The sequence below is a fragment of the Eurosta solidaginis genome, chromosome X (assembly GCF_040869045.1).
Source record: "Eurosta solidaginis isolate ZX-2024a chromosome X, ASM4086904v1, whole genome shotgun sequence".
Lineage (NCBI taxonomy): Eukaryota > Metazoa > Arthropoda > Insecta > Diptera > Tephritidae > Eurosta > Eurosta solidaginis.
The window spans coordinates 29492336-29513859 of NC_090324.1; positions in this window are offsets into that span (position 1 = coordinate 29492336).

Consider the following 21524-nt stretch of genomic DNA (forward strand, 5'->3'; position numbering starts at 1 on the left):
CCCCAGTCCAAACCTCGCGGATGACGGAAAAAGGCTTTTGACATTCTCTAACTCTCGTAACTCCCTCGCCGTTAGCTCGACCATCACCGAGTGCTCTACACCTATCTCCGAGACCACCGTTTGAAGTAGATCGAACGCTTCCCAAAAGTCCATGCCTAGATAGAGTGCTTGCTTAAGGCTTGGCACCAGATACAGGATTAGTACCGCCGACTTCCCTCGCCATGTCACGTTTGCATCTATCCTTCCCACTACTGCTTGTCCCTTTCCGTCAGCTGTTTTTAGCTTCTCGTCCAGTACATATGTTCTCTTTCCAACGAATCGTCTTATTGCCGTTCCTCCCAAACAGCTTACGGAAGCCCCGCTATCCAATAACCCCGTCATTGGCTCTCCTTCGGTGATGACTTCCGCATACGGTCGGCGATCCACATCACTTCTGATTATTGTTGCTGCTATTGCTCGCTTCATTATTTTATGTTCCCGAGTCTTTCGTCGCAGTTTTTTGATCTTCTTAGCGCGCCTTTGTCTTTTTCCCGAATATCCTTCTCCTCAGTTCTTGATACCGTCTCTCAGTGTCCTGTAATGTGTTGAATGAAGTTCCAGCTGGTATTGGTGTTGATGTCGGTTCCGATGTTTCTGGCCTTAGAATGACCTTGTCTGCTAATTGTTCTCGGGGAGCTTCTTCACCTGGTCCGATTTCCCGGTACTCCCGCCTGCACAGTGTTTTTAGCTCAGCGAGTGTCGTTATCTGGCAGCCGAACATGAGGTTTTTAATTCTTGATTTCAGTTTCTTACCCATAATGTTAACCAAACTCCCTTCCGCCATCGGATATTTCATGGTAAGTGCCATACCTTTTACGCTCGCATAGAAGTCATCGAACGATTATCGGTGTTCTTGTTTCCTTTCGTTCATCGCTTGCCGAATTTCCTCGTCACAGTCCGCTTTGCGGAAATGATTTAGAAGTGCCTCTCTGAGATGCCTGAATCCATCTTGCTCTTCACCTGTGTGTTCTTCCATATATAGCCAGAACCACTCCTGCGGGGCTCCGGTCAGTAGTAGATGGAAGCTCGCGTATAAGTCGCTTGACGATATGCCATAACGTCTTTGCAGCGTCTCTACCCTGAACAAAAATCACTCAATGGGAATTGACTTGATGCCGCCATCACATTTGAGCCCTCAGGCCCTAATTGTCTTTAATTTGTATTTCTTAATGCCCGAGTAATTACGTTCCTTCTGTGGAGATGGTGTGAACAACCTTCCGCCAGTGAATACTGGTCGATCCGCAGCAGCATGGTCTTCCTATTTTCTTCGCTCTGGCCTAGCGCTGAAGAAGCATCAGCATTCTCCAGGGGCACCTCCGCGGTTTCCTGTGTGTATTCGCGAATTTTCTCTACTTTTGAGATTCGTTCCCCCAAGGATCGGATGTCTTTTCGCACCCCGTTTATGGCTTCGCGTATCGCGTCCGCCGTCGTTCCATTAACATGCAGCTGATATTCAAAAAACATTGCTTCGAACTTTTGCAGTTCGAAAGTACACCCCCACCTTACCCACTATGTTTGCTTCTGGCGTAGCGATTTCCCTTACCGGGATTACCTTTTGCCTAGTGTGGGAAACCGATGCCTGAGACGCGGGCTTCCCCGAGGACAATCGCTTCTCTCCTTCTTCACTCTCGCGTTCTTCCGTTGACTTCGAAGCACTATGCTTACTTCCCGTGAACGCACTCTCTCTTTCACTCAACCTTGTCTTCCTTTTCCCCTTTCTTGTCACGGCTGACGCTACTTCGGTATTGAATGTTTGTAAAAATTTTTATATGTAAAGTTTAATACGTGTTTTCGCATACACCTTTGTGTGCTGAATTGTGAAAAAAAAACTTTTCTAACCTCCTATACTTTCTTCCTAATGGATGAACAATTTGATAAAAACAAAAAAAAAAAAAAAAACTATATTCGTCATGGTGTGTGTGATGATTTAAGCTTTGGGTGACCTGCCTCAACTACTTCGTCCTGTCCTGTTTCGTTCCCCCCTGTCTCCCTGTTGTGTCCACTACCAAAAGGATTTGACCCTCATCCTAATGAGCCGGACACGAAGTCCTACCGGAGTGGGTCATCGGGAGGCTACCTTGTACGAATGTTGGCATATACCCCCTAGGTAATAGCCGGTAAGACGCCCATTCCAATCCTTCCATCGTGTGTTTATGGGAAACTACCTCATGCGAAAGTTGACGTATAGCCCGTTGGCAGTAGCTGCCTCGCCGAAGAAATACCCTCCTTTCCGCAAAATCTACTTCATAAAAATCCGAGCAATGACCCGATAATTAGTAGCCGATCCTGCCATACAAAAAAAAATAATCGAATATGTTTAGCACCATTGACACATTTCTGAAACATAACGCACAGCCTCATAAACTGCCAAAAGTAATCCCCCTATTTAACGTACAAAGTCTTCCTGTCAAAATGAATAACGCATCGCCATTTCTTTTGTAACGATTGTTGCTGCATTGTATACCTACTATTGGTGTTACGTATTACTTATAGGGTTACCTGGGTTATGGCTAAGGGCGTCTCCAAAAAGGAAAAGGTATGGACCGACTATCTGTTGGGTACTGTGGCTTTTCAAAATGGAAGCCTTCTTGTTGTATATATAGTATATATCTCATACAACCGATTGTTTAGATAAGAAACTTTTCGCAATTTCTACCCCATTTTAACAGCTATAAGCTTCAAATTTCACTGATTGCTTACGTATATAGCATATATTGTTGTCTGAAAAAATCATAGAGATCGGTTGTATATATAGTATATATCTCATACAACCGATTGTTCAGATAAGAAACTTTTCGCAATTTCTACCCCATTTTAACAGCTATAAGCTTCAAATTTCACTGATTGCTTACGTATATAGCATATATTGTTGTCTGAAAAAATCATAGAGATCGGTTGTATATATAGTATATATCTCATACAACCGATTGTTCAGATAAGAAACTTTTCGCAATTTCTACCCCATTTTAACAGCTAGAAGCTTCAAATTTCACCAACTGCTTACGTGTAAAGCATATATTGATGTCTGAAAAAATCATTGAGATCGGTGGTATAAATAGTATATATCTCATACAACCGATTGTTCAGATAAGAAACTTTGCGCAATTTCTGCCCCGTTTTAACAGTTAGAAGCTTCAAATTTCACAAAATGCTTAGGTATATAGCATATATTGTTGTCTGAAAAAATCATAAAGATCGGTGGTATATATAGTATATATATGGTGGTATATATAGTATATATATATAGTATATATATATATATTTTCGCAAATTTTAGCCCCATTTTAACAGCTAGAAGCTTCAAATTTCACCGAATATTTACTTATATAGCATATATTGTTGTCTGAAAAAATCATAGAGATCGGTTGTATATATAGTATATATCTCATACAACCGATTGTTCAGATAAGAAACTTTTCGCAATTTCTACCCCATTTTAACAGCTATAAGCTTCAAATTTCACTGATTGCTTACGTATATAGCATATATTGTTGTCTGAAAAAATCATAGAGATCGGTTGTATATATAGTATATATCTCATACAACCGATTGTTCAGATAAGAAACTTTTCGCAATTTCTACCCCGTTTTAACAGTTAGAAGCTTCAAATTTCACAAAATGCTTTCGTATATAGCATATATTGTTGTCTGAAAAAATCATAGAGATCGGTGGTATATATATTATATACTTCATATAAACTGTCATATTGACCCCTTTTTTACGGCTAGAAGCTTCAAGATTCATCAAATTTCATCAACTAGTTACGTTTACGTCATATATTTTTGAAATACGTGATTCGTAGCCATAGTTTTTACATGCAGACCACAAAAAACGTGAAGCATTGCATCCTCACACAGATTACCTACCTATTTTTATACCTTTCATGAAAATGAAATGGTATATTAATTTCGTCACGAAACCGAAAATTGTAAGTCCTTAAAGGAAAATAGATAGACCCACCATTAAGTATACCGAAATAATCAGGTTGAAGAGCTGAGTTGATTTAGCCATGTCCGTCTGTCCGTCTGTCCGTCTGTCCGTCTGTCTGTTTGTATGCAAACTAGTCCCTCAATTTTTGAGATATCTTGATAAAATTTGGTGAGCAGGTGTATTTGGGTGTCCGATTAGACATTTGTCGGAACCGACCGGATCGGACCACTATAGCATATATCCTCCATACAACCGATTTTTCAGAAAAAGAGGATTTTTGTAATATCTTACCCAATTTAACAGATTGAAGCTTCAAACTTCACCATATACTTTCGTATATTGCACATATTGTTGCCTGAAAAAATTTATGAGATCGGTCGTATATATAGTATATATCCCCCACAACCGATTGTTCAGATAAGGAACTTTTCGTAATTACTGCCCTATTTTAAGAGCTAGAGGCTTCAAATTTCAGCGAATGCTTACGTATATAGCATATATTGTTGTCTGAAAAAATCATAAAGATCGGTGGTATATATAGTATATATATGGTGGTATATATAGTATATATATATAGTATATATATATATATATTTTCGCAAATTTTAGCCCCATTTTAACAGCTAGAAGCTTCAAATTTCACCGAATATTTACTTATATAGCATATATTGTTGTCTGAAAAAATCATAGAGATCGGTTGTATATATAGTATATATCTCATACAACCGATTGTTCAGATAAGAAACTTTTCGCAATTTCTACCCCATTTTAACAGCTATAAGCTTCAAATTTCACTGATTGCTTACGTATATAGCATATATTGATGTCTGAAAAAATCATTGAGATCGGTGGTATAAATAGTATATATCTCATACAACCGATTGTTCAGATAAGAAACTTTGCGCAATTTCTGCCCCGTTTTAACAGTTAGAAGCTTCAAATTTCACAAAATGCTTTCGTATATAGCATATATTGTTGTCTGAAAAAATCATAGAGATCGGTGGTATATATATTATATACTTCATATAAACTGTCATATTGGCCCCTTTTTTACGGCTAGAAGCTTCAAGATTCATCAAATTTCATCAACTAGTTACGTTTACGTCATATATTTTTGAAATACGTGATTCGTAGCCATAGTTTTTACATGCAGACCACAAAAAACGTGAAGCATTGCATCCTCACACAGATTACCTACCTATTTTTATACCTTTCATGAAAATGAAATGGTATATTAATTTCGTCACGAAACCGAAAATTGTAAGTCCTTAAAGTAAAATAGATAGACCCACCATTAAGTATACCGAAATAATCATGTTGAAGAGCTGAGTTGATTTAGCCATGTCCGTCTGTCCGTCTGTCTGTTTGTATGCAAACTAGTCCCTCAATTTTTGAGATATCTTGATAAAATTTGGTGAGCAGGTGTATTTGGGTGTCCGATTAGACATTTGTCGGAACCGACCGGATCGGACCACTATAGCATATATCCTCCATACAACCGATTTTTCAGAAAAAGAGGATTTTTGTAATATCTTACAAAATTTAACAGATTGAAGCTTCAAACTTCACCATATACTTTCGTATATTGCACATATTGTTGCCTGAAAAAATTTATGAGATCGGTCGTATATATAGTATATATCCCCCACAACCGATTGTTCAGATAAGGAACTTTTCGTAATTACTGCCCTATTTTAAGAGCTAGAGGCTTCAAATTTCAGCGAATGCTTACGTATATAGCATATATTGTTGTCTGAAAAAATCATAGAGATCGGTTGTATATATAGTATATATCTCATACAACCGATTGTTCAGATAAGAAACTTTTCGCAATTTCTACCCCATTTTAACAGCTAGAAGCTTCAAATTTCACCAACTGCTTACGTGTAAAGCATATATTGATGTCTGAAAAAATCATTGAGATCGGTGGTATAAATAGTATATATCTCATACAACCGATTGTTCAGATAAGAAACTTTGCGCAATTTCTGCCCCGTTTTAACAGTTAGAAGCTTCAAATTTCACAAAATGCTTTCGTATATAGCATATATTGTTGTCTGAAAAAATCATAGAGATCGGTGGTATATATAGTATATATCTCATACAACCGATTGTTCAGATAAGAAACTTTTCGCAATTTCTACCCCATTTTAACAGCTAGAAGCTTCAAATTTCACCAACTGCTTACGTGTAAAGCATATATTGATGTCTGAAAAAATCATTGAGATCGGTGGTATAAATAGTATATATCTCATACAACCGATTGTTCAGATAAGAAACTTTGCGCAATTTCTGCCCCGTTTTAACAGTTAGAAGCTTCAAATTTCACAAAATGCTTTCGTATATAGCATATATTGTTGTCTGAAAAAATCATAGAGATCGGTGATATATATTGTATATATCTCATACAACCGATTGTTCAGATAAGAAACTTTTCGCAATTTCTACCCCATTTTAACAGCTAGAAGCTTCAAATTTCACCAACTGCTTACGTGTAAAGCATATATTAATGTCTGAAAAAATCATTGAGATCGGTGGTATAAATAGTATATATCTCATACAACCGATTGTTCAGATAAGAAACTTTGCGCAATTTCTGCCCCGTTTTAACAGTTAGAAGCTTCAAATTTCACAAAATGCTTAGGTATATAGCATATATTGTTGTCTGAAAAAATCATAAAGATCGGTGGGATATATAGTATATATATGGTGGTATATATAGTATATATATATAGTATATATATATATATTTTCGCAAATTTTAGCCCCATTTTAACAGCTAGAAGCTTCAAATTTCACCGAATATTTACTTATATAGCATATATTGTTGTCTGAAAAAATCATAGAGATCGGTTGTATATATAGTATATATCTCATACAACCGATTGTTCAGATAAGAAACTTTTCGCAATTTCTACCCCATTTTAACAGCTATAAGCTTCAAATTTCACTGATTGCTTACGTATATAGCATATATTGTTGTCTGAAAAAAATCATAGAGATCGGTTGTATATATAGTATATATCTCATACAACCGATTGTTCAGATAAGAAACTTTTCGCAATTTCTACCCCGTTTTAACAGTTAGAAGCTTCAAATTTCACAAAATGCTTTCGTATATAGCATATTTTGTTGTCTGAAAAAATCATAGAGATCGGTGGTATATATATTATATACTTCATATAAACTGTTATATTGACCCCTTTTTTACGGCTAGAAGCTTCAAGATTCATCAAATTTCATCAAATAGTTACGTTTACGTCATATATTTTTGAAATACGTGATTCGTAGCTATAGTTTTTACATGCAGACCACAAAAAACGAGAAGCATTGCATCCTCACACAGATTGCCTACCTATTTTTATACCTTTCATGAAAATGAAATGGTATATTAATTTCGTCACGAAACCGAAAATTGTAAGTCCTTAAAGGAAAATAGATAGATCCACCATTAAGTATACCGAAATAATCAGGTTGAAGAGCTGAGTTGATTTAGCCATGTCCGTCTGTCCGTCTGTCCGTCTGTCTGTTTGTATGCAAACTAGTCCCTCAATTTTTGAGATATCTTGATAAAATTTGGTGAGCAGGTGTATTGCCAAATTTCATCATGATATCTTCAACGACTGCCAAATTACAGCTTGCAAAATTTTTAAATTACCTTCGTTTAAAAGTGGGCGGTGCCACGCCCACTGTCCAAAATTTTACTAATTTTCCATTCTGCATCATAATTTCAACTCATCTACCAAGCTTCGTTGCTTTATCTGTATTTGGTAATGAATTATCGGACTTTTTTGGTTTTTCGAAATTTTCGATATCGAAAAAGTGGGCGTGGTTATAGTCCGATATCGTTCATTTTAAATAGCGATCTGAGATGAGTGCTCAGAAACCTACATACCAAATTTCATCAAGATACCTCAAAATTTACTCAAGATATCGTGTTAACGGACGGACGGACGGACGGACATGGCTCAATCAAATTTTTTTTCGATCCTGATTATTTTGATATATGGAAGTCTATATCTATCTCGATTCCTTTATATATGTACAACCAACCGTTATCCAATCAAACTTAATATACTCTGTGAGCTCTGCTCAACTGAGTATAAAAATGCTATAAAAGTACCAGTTAAATGTTCAGTAGCGAATTCTTCAAGTAATTCAATTTTGTCTATAAAAGTCTCAAGTGCTAAAGGGTCACCGCTGTAGTTTTCTCTAATAGAAGTAGCACACATGCTAATGAAAGATTTCTTTTCTTCAAGTTTTGCCATGATTTGATCGTTAAGATCTGAAGCTGAATTAGAAGAAGTTGAGGCAACGTTTGGACTAATTGGATCGTTGAGATCTGGGTTTAAGTTGAAGTTGAAGTTAATTTTGCACTATTTGAATCGTTGAGATTTGAATCTAAATTAGAAGTTAAATTTTTGATAGAAGAATCTTCGAAACCTGGGAAATCTGCTGACAAAAATAATTTATTTTCCTGTTTTGTGAGTTCTTCGGTCGAAGATGAAGTTAAATTTTCCGAGCTTGACATTAATTTATTGGAATCTGATTCTGAATCTGAAGTTTTGTGAACTCGCTTCCTATCTCTAAAGTTGTACATATTTAGTTATAAGAAGAGTAAAAGAATTTGGTTTACACTACTATGAAATTAATGAAGCACTTAGTTGAATGTATAATTGAAGCTGAAATGTTGACAGAGAAAAAATTGGAAAGGAAATTGGTTTACAGTGAATTGTCGCTAACGAAGTATTTGTAATTTACTGGAAAATCTAATTGAAACAAAAATATTGATATGAGAAAGCTGCAAGAAGAAATTGAATTTAAAATGGGCTCAAAAATTTATAAGTATGAATTAGCAAAAAACTTAGTAATGTGGTAATCACGGAAACACCACTTTGTTCAAAAAATCTAATTTGCTTTTTCACGGAACCACCGTTTATATCAAAAAAATCTCACTTTGGTTTTTCACGGAACCACCGCTTATATCAAGAAAAAACTCTGAATTGGTTTTCCACAAACCACCGTTTATATCAAAATTCCAAAATTTATAGATTACACTTAAACTCCTTATCTAGTTCACTCAGTTTTACATGTTGAAAATTTTATGGAGAATGTAAGTATTAAAAAAACTGAAGTATAATGGAAATTTGAGAAATGGAAATACAGACATGTGAAACTTTGAATGAAAGATGTGTGAAATTGTTTGAAAACTTGAAATTAAAATTGAAGCTTGGGAGTATGGGAATTTGTAAAATGAGTTGAGAAGTTTTTAAATTAGAAATCTGAAAATATTAAAAATTTGAAGAAAATGTGAATTCGTAACATGAGTTGAAACTTGAGAGAAAAATTTAAATGTAAATTTGCAAATGTTGAATTTTAAAGCATGGTTCGAAAATTTTAGAATTGTTGAAAACTGAAAAAGTATTAATTGTTAAGTTTAGACGGGCGCACCGCTTTATTAAAAATGTATTTGGCTGTTCAACGGTACCACCGTTTTAATCAAAATCCAAAAAAAATTTATGTATATACGTAAGTGTGTGTATGTAGGAAAAAATATACATATGTAAGTAATATACTTAAATGCTGCTTCCGAAGTTCTGCCTTAGTCGCCGCTGCTTCTTCTGCTGCGCTGCTGCTGCGATGTTGGTGCTGCTGCTGTTACTGTGCTGTTGTTGTTGTTGTTGTTGTAGCAATGCTCGCCCAACGTAATAGCCGCGACCGATCACAAATTGTCATCAATATCCTCTAACGGGAGTCCAAGGAAACTTGCCGTTTCAACAGGGGTGGACCATAAGGAAAGGGGTGTTAGAGGCGTTGGTTCCACATTACAATTAAAGAGATGGTTGGTGTCATGTGGGGACACATTGCAAGCGGGGCATACATTTTGTATGTCGGGGTTGATTCTGGATAGGTAAGAGTTTAACCTGCTACAGTATCCAGAACGAAGTTGAGCAAGAGTGACACGCGTTTCCCTGGAGAGTATGCGTTCCTCTTCCGCGAGTTCTGGATATTTTTCTTCAAGTACTGGATTCACCGGGCAATTCCCGACATAAATGTCCGACGCCTGTCTATGGAGTTCACCAAGGACCTGCTTGTGTTTTTTCGCTTCATACGGCTGGGTTCTCAGGTGCCGTATTTCCTCAAAATGCTTACGGAGATGACTCCTTAGGCCCCTAGGCGGTGCTGGTTCGTCAATCAGATGTCTGTTGGGATGCCCAGGTTTCTGGGTATTCAACAGAAACTGTTTGGTCAGCATCTCATTTCTCTCCCTGATGGGGAGTATTCTCGCCTCATTATGCAGATGGTGTTCTGGGGACATAAGAAGACAGCCCGTGGCGATTCTGAGAGCAGTATTTTGGCAGGCCTGTAGTTTCTTCCAGTGGGTGGTTTTTAGGCTTGGCGACGATATGGGTGACGCGTAGCACGTAATCGGCTGGCTAATTGCTTTGTATGTGGTCATGAGCGTTTCTTTATCTTTTCCCCAGGTACTGCCAGCAAGGGATTTGAGGATTTTATTACGGCTCTGAATTCTCGGAACAATTGCGGTTGCGTGCGCACCAAAATGTAGATCCTGATCAAACTTCACACCCAAGATTTTGGGGTGTAGGACAGTCGGTAGCGTAGTTCCGTCAACGTGGATGTTCAATATGGTCGACATTTGGGGCGTCCATGTTGTAAATAAGGTCGCGGAAGATTTAGTCGGTGACAATGCCAGGTTTCGCGAGGCGAAAAAACTGGAGAGATCAGGGCGATAGCCGTTTATTTTATTGCATAGCTCATCGATCTCTGGGCCTGGGCCTGTGGCCATTATTGTGCAGTCATCGGCGTAGGAAACGATTGTGACTCCTTCCGGTGGTGAAGGTAGCTTAGATATGTAGAAATTAAACAAAAGTGTGGATAGGACACCACCCTGTGGCACCCCCTGTTTAATTCTCCTTGGTTTTGATGTTTCGTTTCTGAATTGCACCGATGCCTGCCGACCACCCAGATAATTTGCGGTCCACCTTTTAAGACATGGGGGAAGGGTAGACCCTTCCAGGTTTTGCAGTAACGAGCTATGGTTGACCGTATCAAAGGCTTTTGATAGGTCTAGCGCTACGAGTACTGTTATATGGTGGGGGTATTGATTCAAACCGCAATTTATCTGGGTGCTAATGACATTTAGCGCGGAGGTAGTGCTATGGAGTTTTCTAAAGCCATGCTGATGAGGGGCTTCAAGCGTCTTTGCCACTGGCGATAGGAGAGATATCGGACGATATGACTCACCTATGTTAGCTGGTTTCCCAGGCTTTAGTAGCGGGACCACCTTGGCCATTTTCCATTTCTCGGGTATGACAAAGGTGGAAAGAGACAGGTTGAAGACATGCGCTAAATATTTGAAACCCTCTTTCCCTAGGTTTTTAAGCATCGGCATGGCTATGCCGTCTGGGCCCACTGCTTTGGATGGTTTAGCGCGACCAATGGCGTCCTCAACCTCTCCAGCGGTGATGGTGACTGGTGGCGCGCTGAATTTGTGTTTATGTGCGTGTCTATTGGCTCTCCGTCTATCTTTGTCAACCGTAGGATGCATTATATATTGTCGGCAGAAAGCGCTCGCGCATTTTTTCGCATCCGACAGCACCTTATCACCAAAGGCGATGGAAACTTTGTCTTTGTGCTTAATCGGATTCGATAGGGACTTTACGCTGGACCAAAGTTTACCTACACCGGTAGAGAGGTTACAGCCTCTTAGGTGGTCTTCCCATTTCGCCCGCTTGTGTTCGTCCACAAGCAATCTGATGCGTTGGTTTATATCCCTTATTTGGGGGTCGCCTGGATCAAGCTGTCTTATAAGGTCGCGTTCCCTTGCTAAGCTCGCGGCCTCCGCCGGGAAGTGGGGCCGGATTTCGGGAATTCTCCCGGTGGGAATGAAATGTGCCGAGGCGGATTCAATGACCTTACGGAAGGCACGCTCCCCTTGGCGGGCATCAGTCAGGATAGGGAGGGCAGAAAAGCTGTTGTCTGTTGCAGATTTATATTCTTCCCACTTTCCTTTTTTGAAGTTTATGAAAGTGCGTTTTTCGGTGACGATGAAGTCGGCGGTACGCTCGAACGAAATAAGTATGGGCAGGTGGTCGGATGCCAATGTTACCATCGGCTGCCAGTTGACGCAGTTTACGAGTTCTGCGCTCACGATTGAGATATCTGGCGAGCTATGACAGCTTCCTACCATACGTGTGGGGGCGTCTCCGTTTATTGTGCAGAACGTCGTTTCTTCTATTTGATCCGCCAACATCTCACCCCTACTGTCCGCCCGAAAGTTTGAATGCCATAGGTCGTGATGGGCATTGAAATCGCCTAAGATAATGCGATTGTTGCCAGTGAGTAAGGCCTCGATATTAGGGCAGTATCCACTGGGGCAACAGGTGACAGGAGGGATGTAGATGTTGATGATTTCTAGATTTGCATCGCCTGACCGAAAAGATAGGCCTTGACGTTCTAAGACATTGTCCCTGCGGTCGATGCCAGGATCAAATATATAATATTGCACAGAGTGGTGTATAATAAACGCGAGGCCGCCTCCATTTCCGCTCTCGCGGTCTTTCCTGTGGACATTATACCCAGAGCAGGTCTGTAATGCAGATCTTGCTGTGAGTTTAGTCTCTTGAATCGCAGCAATGCGGATGTTGTGCCGCTTCATGAAATCGACTATCTCCGTAATCTTCCCAGTTAGTCCATTACAGTTTAACTGCAGAATTCTGAAGTGCATGAGGGGTGACGCCGCCACTCTAGGGGTAAGTGACGGATGACTACGCCTAGGTTGTGGAAGGCCAGGACGCAATTGCTGGTGTGGCCTTGGGACTGGGCGCCCTTGGGCAAGCATAGGGGTACCCGGATGATTTGGGTTTGCGACCTGGCAACATGGCGCGATGAAACCCGTCGAGGGGTTGCCGTCGCGGAGACCAGAACATCTAGGAAAGTGGCACCACCCAAGGCAGGAACTCCATTGAGCGGATGTCGCAAACCTATATATTCTGTGCTGGCAGACGGTGCAAACGGAGGTAGGGATTAAGAGTCTCTTTCCCTGACCTGCATGATTGCTGCCAGAAAAGAGGGGGGAGAAGAAGACGGGGGCAGGGGCTGATGCTCAGCATTGCTACCAGCTCTACTACGAATTGGTTTACAGTGAATTGTCGCTAACGAAGTATTTGTAATTTACTGGAAAATCTAATTGAAACAAAAATATTGATATGAGAAAGCTGCAAGAAGAAATTGAATTTAAAATGGGCTCAACAATTTATAAGTATGAATTAGCAAAAAACTTAGTAATGTGGTAATCACGGACACACCGCTTTGTTCAAAAAATCTCATTTGCTTTTTCACGGAACCACCGTTTATATCAAAAAAATCTCACTTTGGTTTTTCACGGAACCACCGCTTATATCAAGAAAAAACTCTGAATTGGTTTTCCACAAACCACCGTTTATATCAAAATTCCAAAATTTATAGATTACACTTAAACTCCTTATCTAGTTCACTCAGTTTTACATGTTGAAAATTTTATGGAGAATGTAAGTATTAAAAAAACTGAAGTATAATGGAAATTTGAGAAATGGAAATACAGACATGTGAAACTTTGAATGAAAGATGTGTGAAATTGTTTGAAAACTTGAAATTAAAATTGAAGCTTGGGAGTATGGGAATTTGTAAAATGAGTTGAGAAGTTTTTAAATTAGAAATCTGAAAATATTAAAAATTTGAAGAAAATGTGAATTCGTAACATGAGTTGAAACTTGAGAGAAAAATTTAAATGTAAATTTGCAAATGTTGAATTTTAAAGCATGGTTCGAAAATTTTAGAATTGTTGAAAACTGAAAAAGTATTAATTGTTAAGTTTAGACGGGCGCACCGCTTTATTAAAAATGTATTTGGCTGTTCAACGGTACCACCGTTTTAATCAAAATCCAAAAAAAATTTATGTATATACGTAAGTGTGTGTATGTAGGAAAAAATATACATATGTAAGTAATATACTTAAATGCTGCTTCCGAAGTTCTGCCTTAGTCGCCGCTGCTTCTTCTGCTGCGCTGCTGCTGCGATGTTGGTGCTGCTGCTGTTACTGTGCTGTTGTTGTTGTTGTTGTTGTAGCAATGCTCGCCCAACGTAATAGCCGCGACCGATCACAAATTGTCATCAATATCCTCTAACGGGAGTCCAAGGAAACTTGCCGTTTCAACAGGGGTGGACCATAAGGAAAGGGGTGTTAGAGGCGTTGGTTCCACATTACAATTAAAGAGATGGTTGGTGTCATGTGGGGACACATTGCAAGCGGGGCATACATTTTGTATGTCGGGGTTGATTCTGGATAGGTAAGAGTTTAACCTGCTACAGTATCCAGAACGAAGTTGAGCAAGAGTGACACGCGTTTCCCTGGAGAGTATGCGTTCCTCTTCCGCGAGTTCTGGATATTTTTCTTCAAGTACTGGATTCACCGGGCAATTCCCGACATAAAGGTCCGACGCCTGTCTATGGAGTTCACCAAGGACCTGCTTGTGTTTTTTCGCTTCATACGGCTGGGTTCTCAGGTGCCGTATTTCCTCAAAATGCTTACGGAGATGACTCCTTAGGCCCCTAGGCGGTGCTGGTTCGTCAATCAGATGTCTGTTGGGATGCCCAGGTTTCTGGGTATTCAACAGAAACTGTTTGGTCAGCATCTCATTTCTCTCCCTGATGGGGAGTATTCTCGCCTCATTATGCAGATGGTGTTCTGGGGACATAAGAAGACAGCCCGTGGCGATTCTGAGAGCAGTATTTTGGCAGGCCTGTAGTTTCTTCCAGTGGGTGGTTTTTAGGCTTGGCGACGATATGGGTGACGCGTAGCACGTAATCGGCTGGCTAATTGCTTTGTATGTGGTCATGAGCGTTTCTTTATCTTTTCCCCAGGTACTGCCAGCAAGGGATTTGAGGATTTTATTACGGCTCTGAATTCTCGGAACAATTGCGGTTGCGTGCGCACCAAAATATAGATCCTGATCAAACTTCACACCCAAGATTTTGGGGTGTAGGACAGTCGGTAGCGTAGTTCCGTCGACGTGGATGTTCAATATGGTCGACATTTGGGGCGTCCATGTTGTAAATAGGGTCGCGGAAGATTTAGTCGGTGACAATGCCAGGTTTCGCGAGGCGAAAAAACTGGAGAGATCAGGGCGATAGCCGTTTATTTTATTGCATAGCACATCGATCTCTGGGCCTGGGCCTGTGGCCATTATTGTGCAGTCATCGGCGTAGGAAACGATTGTGACTCCTTCCGGTGGTGAAGGTAGCTTAGATATGTAGAAATTAAACAAAAGTGTGGATAGGACACCACCCTGTGGCACCCCCTGTTTAATTCTCCTTGGTTTTGATGTTTCGTTTCTGAATTGCACCGATGCCTGCCGACCACCCAGATAATTTGCGGTCCACCTTTTAAGACATGGGGGAAGGGTAGACCCTTCCAGGTCTTGCAGTAACGAGCTATGGTTGACCGTATCAAAGGCTTTTGATAGGTCTAGCGCTACGAGTACTGTTATATGGTGGGGGTATTGATTCAAACCGCAATTTATCTGGGTGCTAATGACATTTAGCGCGGAGGTAGTGCTATGGAGTTTTCTAAAGCCATGCTGATGAGGGGCTTCAAGCGTCTTTGCCACTGGCGATAGGAGAGATATCGGACGATATGACTCACCTATGTTAGCTGGTTTCCCAGGCTTTAGTAGCGGGACCACCTTGGCCATTTTCCATTTCTCGGGTATGACAAAGGTGGAAAGAGACAGGTTGAAGACATGCGCTAAATATTTGAAACCCTCTTTCCCTAGGTTTTTAAGCATCGGCATGGCTATGCCGTCTGGGCCCACTGCTTTGGATGGTTTAGCGCGACCAATGGCGTCCTCAACCTCTCCAGCGGTGATGGTGACTGGTGGCGCGCTGAATTTGTGTTTATGTGCGTGTCTATTGGCTCTCCGTCTATCTTTGTCAACCGTAGGATGCATTATATATTGTCGGCAGAAAGCGCTCGCGCATTTTTTCGCATCCGACAGCACCTTATCACCAAAGGCGATGGAAACTTTGTCTTTGTGCTTAATCGGATTCGATAGGGACTTTACGCTGGACCAAAGTTTACCTACACCGGTAGAGAGGTTACAGCCTCTTAGGTGGTCTTCCCATTTCGCCCGCTTGTGTTCGTCCACAAGCAATCTGATGCGTTGGTTTATATCCCTTATTTGGGGGTCGCCTGGATCAAGCTGTCTTATAAGGTCGCGTTCCCTTGCTAAGCTCGCGGCCTCCGCCGGGAAGTGGGGCCGGATTTCGGGAATTCTCCCGGTGGGAATGAAATGTGCCGAGGCGGATTCAATGACCTTACGGAAGGCACGCTCCCCTTGGCGGGCATCAGTCAGGATAGGGAGGGCAGAAAAGCTGTTGTCTGTTGCAGATTTATATTCTTCCCACTTTCCTTTTTTGAAGTTTATGAAAGTGCGTTTTTCGGTGACGATGAAGTCGGCGGTACGCTCGAACGAAATAAGTATGGGCAGGTGGTCGGATGCCAATGTTACCATCGGCTGCCAGTTGACGCAGTTTACGAGTTCTGCGCTCACGATTGAGATATCTGGCGAGCTATGACAGCTTCCTACCATACGTGTGGGGGCGTCTCCGTTTATTGTGCAGAACGTCGTTTCTTCTATTTGATCCGCCAACATCTCACCCCTACTGTCCGCCCGAAAGTTTGAATGCCATAGGTCGTGATGGGCATTGAAATCGCCTAAGATAATGCGATTGTTGCCAGTGAGTAAGGCCTCGATATTAGGGCAGTATCCACTGGGGCAACAGGTGACAGGAGGGATGTAGATGTTGATGATTTCTAGATTTGCATCGCCTGACCGAAAAGATAGGCCTTGACGTTCTAAGACATTGTCCCTGCGGTCGATGCCAGGATCAAATATATAATATTGCACAGAGTGGTGTATAATAAACGCGAGGCCGCCTCCATTTCCGCTCTCGCGGTCTTTCCTGTGGACATTATACCCAGAGCAGGTCTGCAATGCAGATCTTGCTGTGAGTTTAGTCTCTTGAATCGCAGCAATGCGGATGTTGTGCCGCTTCATGAAATCGACTATCTCCGTAATCTTCCCAGTTAGTCCATTACAGTTTAACTGCAGAATTCTGAAGTGCATGAGGGGTGACGCCGCCACTCTAGGGGTAAGTGACGGATGACTACGCCTAGGTTGTGGAAGGCCAGGACGCAATTGCTGGTGTGGCCTTGGGACTGGGCGCCCTTGGGCAAGCATAGGGGTACCCGGATGATTTGGGTTTGCGACCTGGCAACATGGCGCGATGAAACCCGTCGAGGGGTTGCCGTCGCGGAGACCAGAACATCTAGGAAAGTGGCACCACCCAAGGCAGGAACTCCATTGAGCGGATGTCGCAAACCTATATATTCTGTGCTGGCAGACGGTGCAAACGGAGGTAGGGATTAAGAGTCTCTTTCCCTGACCTGCATGATTGCTGCCAGAAAAGAGGGGGGGAGAAGAAGACGGGGGCAGGGGCTGATGCTCAGCATTGCTACCAGCTCTACTACGAATTGGTTTACAGTGAATTGTCGCTAACGAAGTATTTGTAATTTACTGGAAAATCTAATTGAAACAAAAATATTGATATGAGAAAGCTGCAAGAAGAAATTGAATTTAAAATGGGCTCAACAATTTATAAGTATGAATTAGCAAAAAACTTAGTAATGTGGTAATCACGGACACACCGCTTTGTTCAAAAAATCTCATTTGCTTTTTCACGGAACCACCGTTTATATCAAAAAAATCTCACTTTGGTTTTTCACGGAACCACCGCTTATATCAAAAAAAAAACTCTGAATTGGTTTTCCACAAACCACCCTTTATATCAAAATTCCAAAATTTATAGATTACACTTAAACTCCTTATCTAGTTCACTCAGTTTTACATGTTGAAAATTAAGTATTAAAAAAACTGAAGTATAATGGAAATTTGAGAAATGGAAATACAGACATGTGAAACTTTGAATGAAAGATGTGTGAAATTGTTTGAAAACTTGAAATTAAAATTGAAGCTTGGGGGTATGGGAATTTGTAAAATGAGTTGAGAAGTTTTTAAATTAGAAATTTGAAAATATTAAAAATTTGAAGAAAATGTGAATTCGTAACATGAGTTGAAACTTGAGAGAAAAATTTAAATGTAAATTTGCAAATGTTGAATTTTATAACATGGTTCGAAAATTTTAGAATTGTTGAAAACTGAAAAAGTATTAATTGTTAAGTTTAGACGGGCGCACCGCTTTATTAAAAATGTATTTGGCTGTTCAACGGTACCACCGTTTTAATCAAAATCCAAAAAAAATTTATGTATATACGTAAGTGTGTGTATGTAGGAAAAAATATACATATGTAAGTAATATACTTAAATGCTGTTTCCGAAGTTCTACCTTAGTCGCCGCTGCTTCTTCTGCTGCGCTGCTGCTGCGATGTTGGTGCTGCTGCTGTTACTGTGCTGTTGTTGTTGTTGTTGTTGTAGCAATGCTCGCCCAACCTAATAGCCGCGACCGATCACAAATTGTCATCAATATCCTCTAACGGGAGCCCAAGGAAACTTGCCGTTTCAACAGGGGGGTCCACCCCCTGAGGCGTTGGTTCCACATTACAATTAAAGAGATGGTTGGTGTCATGTGGGGACACATTGCGAGCGGGGCATACATTTTGTATGTCGGGGTTGATTCTGGATAGGTAAGAGTTTAACCTGTTACAGTATCCAGAACGAAGTTGAGCAAGAGTGACACGCGTTTCCCTGGGGAGTATGCGTTCTTCTTCCGCGAGTTCTGGATATTTTTCTTCAAGTACTGGATTCACCGGGCAATTCCCGACATAAAGGTCCGACGCCTGTCTATGGAGTTCACCAAGGACCTGCTTGTGTTTTTTCGCTTCATACGGCTGGGTTCTCAGGTGCCGTATTTCCTCAAAATGCTTACGGAGATGACTCCTTAGGCCCCTAGGCGGTGCTGGTTCGTCAATCAGATGTCTGTTGGATGCCCAGGTTTCTGGGTATTCAACAGAAACTGTTTGGTCAGCATCTCATTTCTCTCCCTGATGGGGAGTATTCTCGCCTCATTATGCAGATGGTGTTCTGGGGACATAAGAAGACAGCCCGTGGCGATTCTGAGAGCAGTATTTTGGCAGGCCTGTAGTTTCTTCCAGTGGGTGGTTTTTAGGCTTGGCGACCATATGGGTGACGCGTAGCACGTAATCGGCTGGCTAATTGCTTTGTATGTGGTCATGAGCGTTTCTTTATCTTTTCCCCAGGTACTGCCAGCAAGGGATTTGAGGATTTTATTACGGCTCTGAATTCTCGGAACAATTGCGGTTGCGTTCGCACCAAAATGTAGATCCTGATCAAACGTCACACCCAAGATTTTGGGGTGTAGGACAGTCGGTAACGTAGTGCCATCGACGTGGATGTTCAATATGGTCGACATTTGGGGCGTCCATGTTGTAAATAAGGTCGCGGAAGGTTTAGTCGGTGACAATGCCAGGTTTCGCGAGGCGAAAAAACTGGAGAGATCAGGGAGATAGCCGTTTATTTTATTGCATAGCTCATCGATCTCTGGGGCTGGGCCTGTGGCCATTATTGTGCAGTCATCGGCGCAGGAAACGATTGTGACTCCTTCCGGTGGTGAAGGTAGCTTAGATATGTAGAAATTAAACAAAAGTGTGGATAGGACACCACCCTGTGGCACCCCCTGTTTAATTCTCCTTGGTTTTGATGTTTCGTTTCTGAATTGCACCGATGCCTGCCGACCACCCAGATAATTTGCGGTCCACCTTTTAAGACATGGGGGAAGGGTAGACCCTTCCAGGTCTTGCAGTAACGAGCCATGGTTGACCGTATCAAAGGCTTTTGATAGGTCTAGCGCTACGAGTACTGTTATATGGTGGGGGTATTGATTCAAACCGCAATTTATCTGGGTGCTAATGACATTTAGCGCGGAGGTAGTGCTATGGAGTTTTCTGAAGCCATGCTGATGAGGGGCTAGCTGCAAATGTGCTTGGAAATAAGGGAGCAAAATGGCTTCAAGCGTCTTTGCCACTGGCGATAGGAGAGATATCGGACGATATGACTCACCTATGTTAGCTGGTTTCCCAGGCTTTAGTAGCGGGACCACCTTGGCCATTTTCCATTTCTCGGGTATGACAAACGTGGAAAGAGACAGGTTGAAGACATGCGCTAAATATTTGAAACCCTCTTTCCCTAGGTTTTTAAGCATCGGCATGGCTATGCCGTCTGGGCCCACTGCTTTGGATGGTTTAGTGCGACCAATGGCGTCCTCAACCTTTCCAGCGGTGATGGTGACTGGTGGTGCGCTGAATTTGTGTTTATGTGCATGTCTATTGGCGCTCCGTCTGTCTTTGTCAACCGTAGGATGCATTATATATGGTCGGCAGAAAGCGCTCGCGCATTTTTTCGCATCCGACAGCACCTTATCGCCAAAGGCGATGGAAACTTTGTCTTTGTGCTTAGTCGGATTCGATAGGGACTTTACGGTGGACCAAAGTTTACCTACACCGGTAGAGAGGTTACAACCTCTTAGGTGCTCTTTCCATTTCGCCCGCTTGTGTGCGTCCACAAGCAATCTGATGCGTTGGTTTATATCCCTTATTTGGGGGTCGCCTGGATCAAGCTGTCTTATAAGGTCGCGTTCCCTTGCTAAGCTCGCGGCCTCCGCCGGGAAGTGGGGCCGGATTTCGGGAATTCTCCCGGCGGGAATGAAATGTGCCGAGGCGGATTCAATGACCTTACGGAAGGCACGCTCCCTTGGCGGGCATCAGTCGGGATAGGGAGGGCAGCAAAGCTGCTGTCTGTTGCAGATTTATATTCTTCCCACTTTCCTTTTTTGAAGTTTATGAAAGTGCGTTTTTCGGTGACGATGAAGTCCGCGGTACGCTCGAACGAAATAAGTATGGGCAGGTGGTCGGATGCCAATGTTACCATCGGCTGCCAGTTGACGCAGTTTACGAGTTCTGCGCTCACGATTGAGATATCTGGCGAGCTATGACAGCTTCCTACCATACGTGTGGGGGCGTCTCCGTTTATTGTGCAGAACGTCGTTTCTTCTATTTGATCCGCCAACATCTCACCCCTACTGTCCGCCCGCAAGTTTGAATGCCATAGGTCGTGATGGGCATTGAAATCACCTAAGATAATGCGATTGTTTTCAGTGAGTAAGGCCTCGATATTAGGGCGGTATCCACTGGGGCAACAGGTGACAGGAGGGATGTAGATGTTGATGATTTCTAGATTTGCATCGCCTGACCGAAAAGATAGGCCTTGACGTTCTAAGACATTGTCCCTGCGGTCGATGCCAGGATCAAATATATAATATTGCACAGAGTGGTGTATAACAAACGCGAGGCCGCCTCCATTTCCGCTCTCGCGGTCTTTCCTGTGGACATTATACCCAGAGCAGGTCTGCAATGCAGATCGTGCTGTGAGTTTAGTCTCTTGAATGGCAGCAATGCGGAT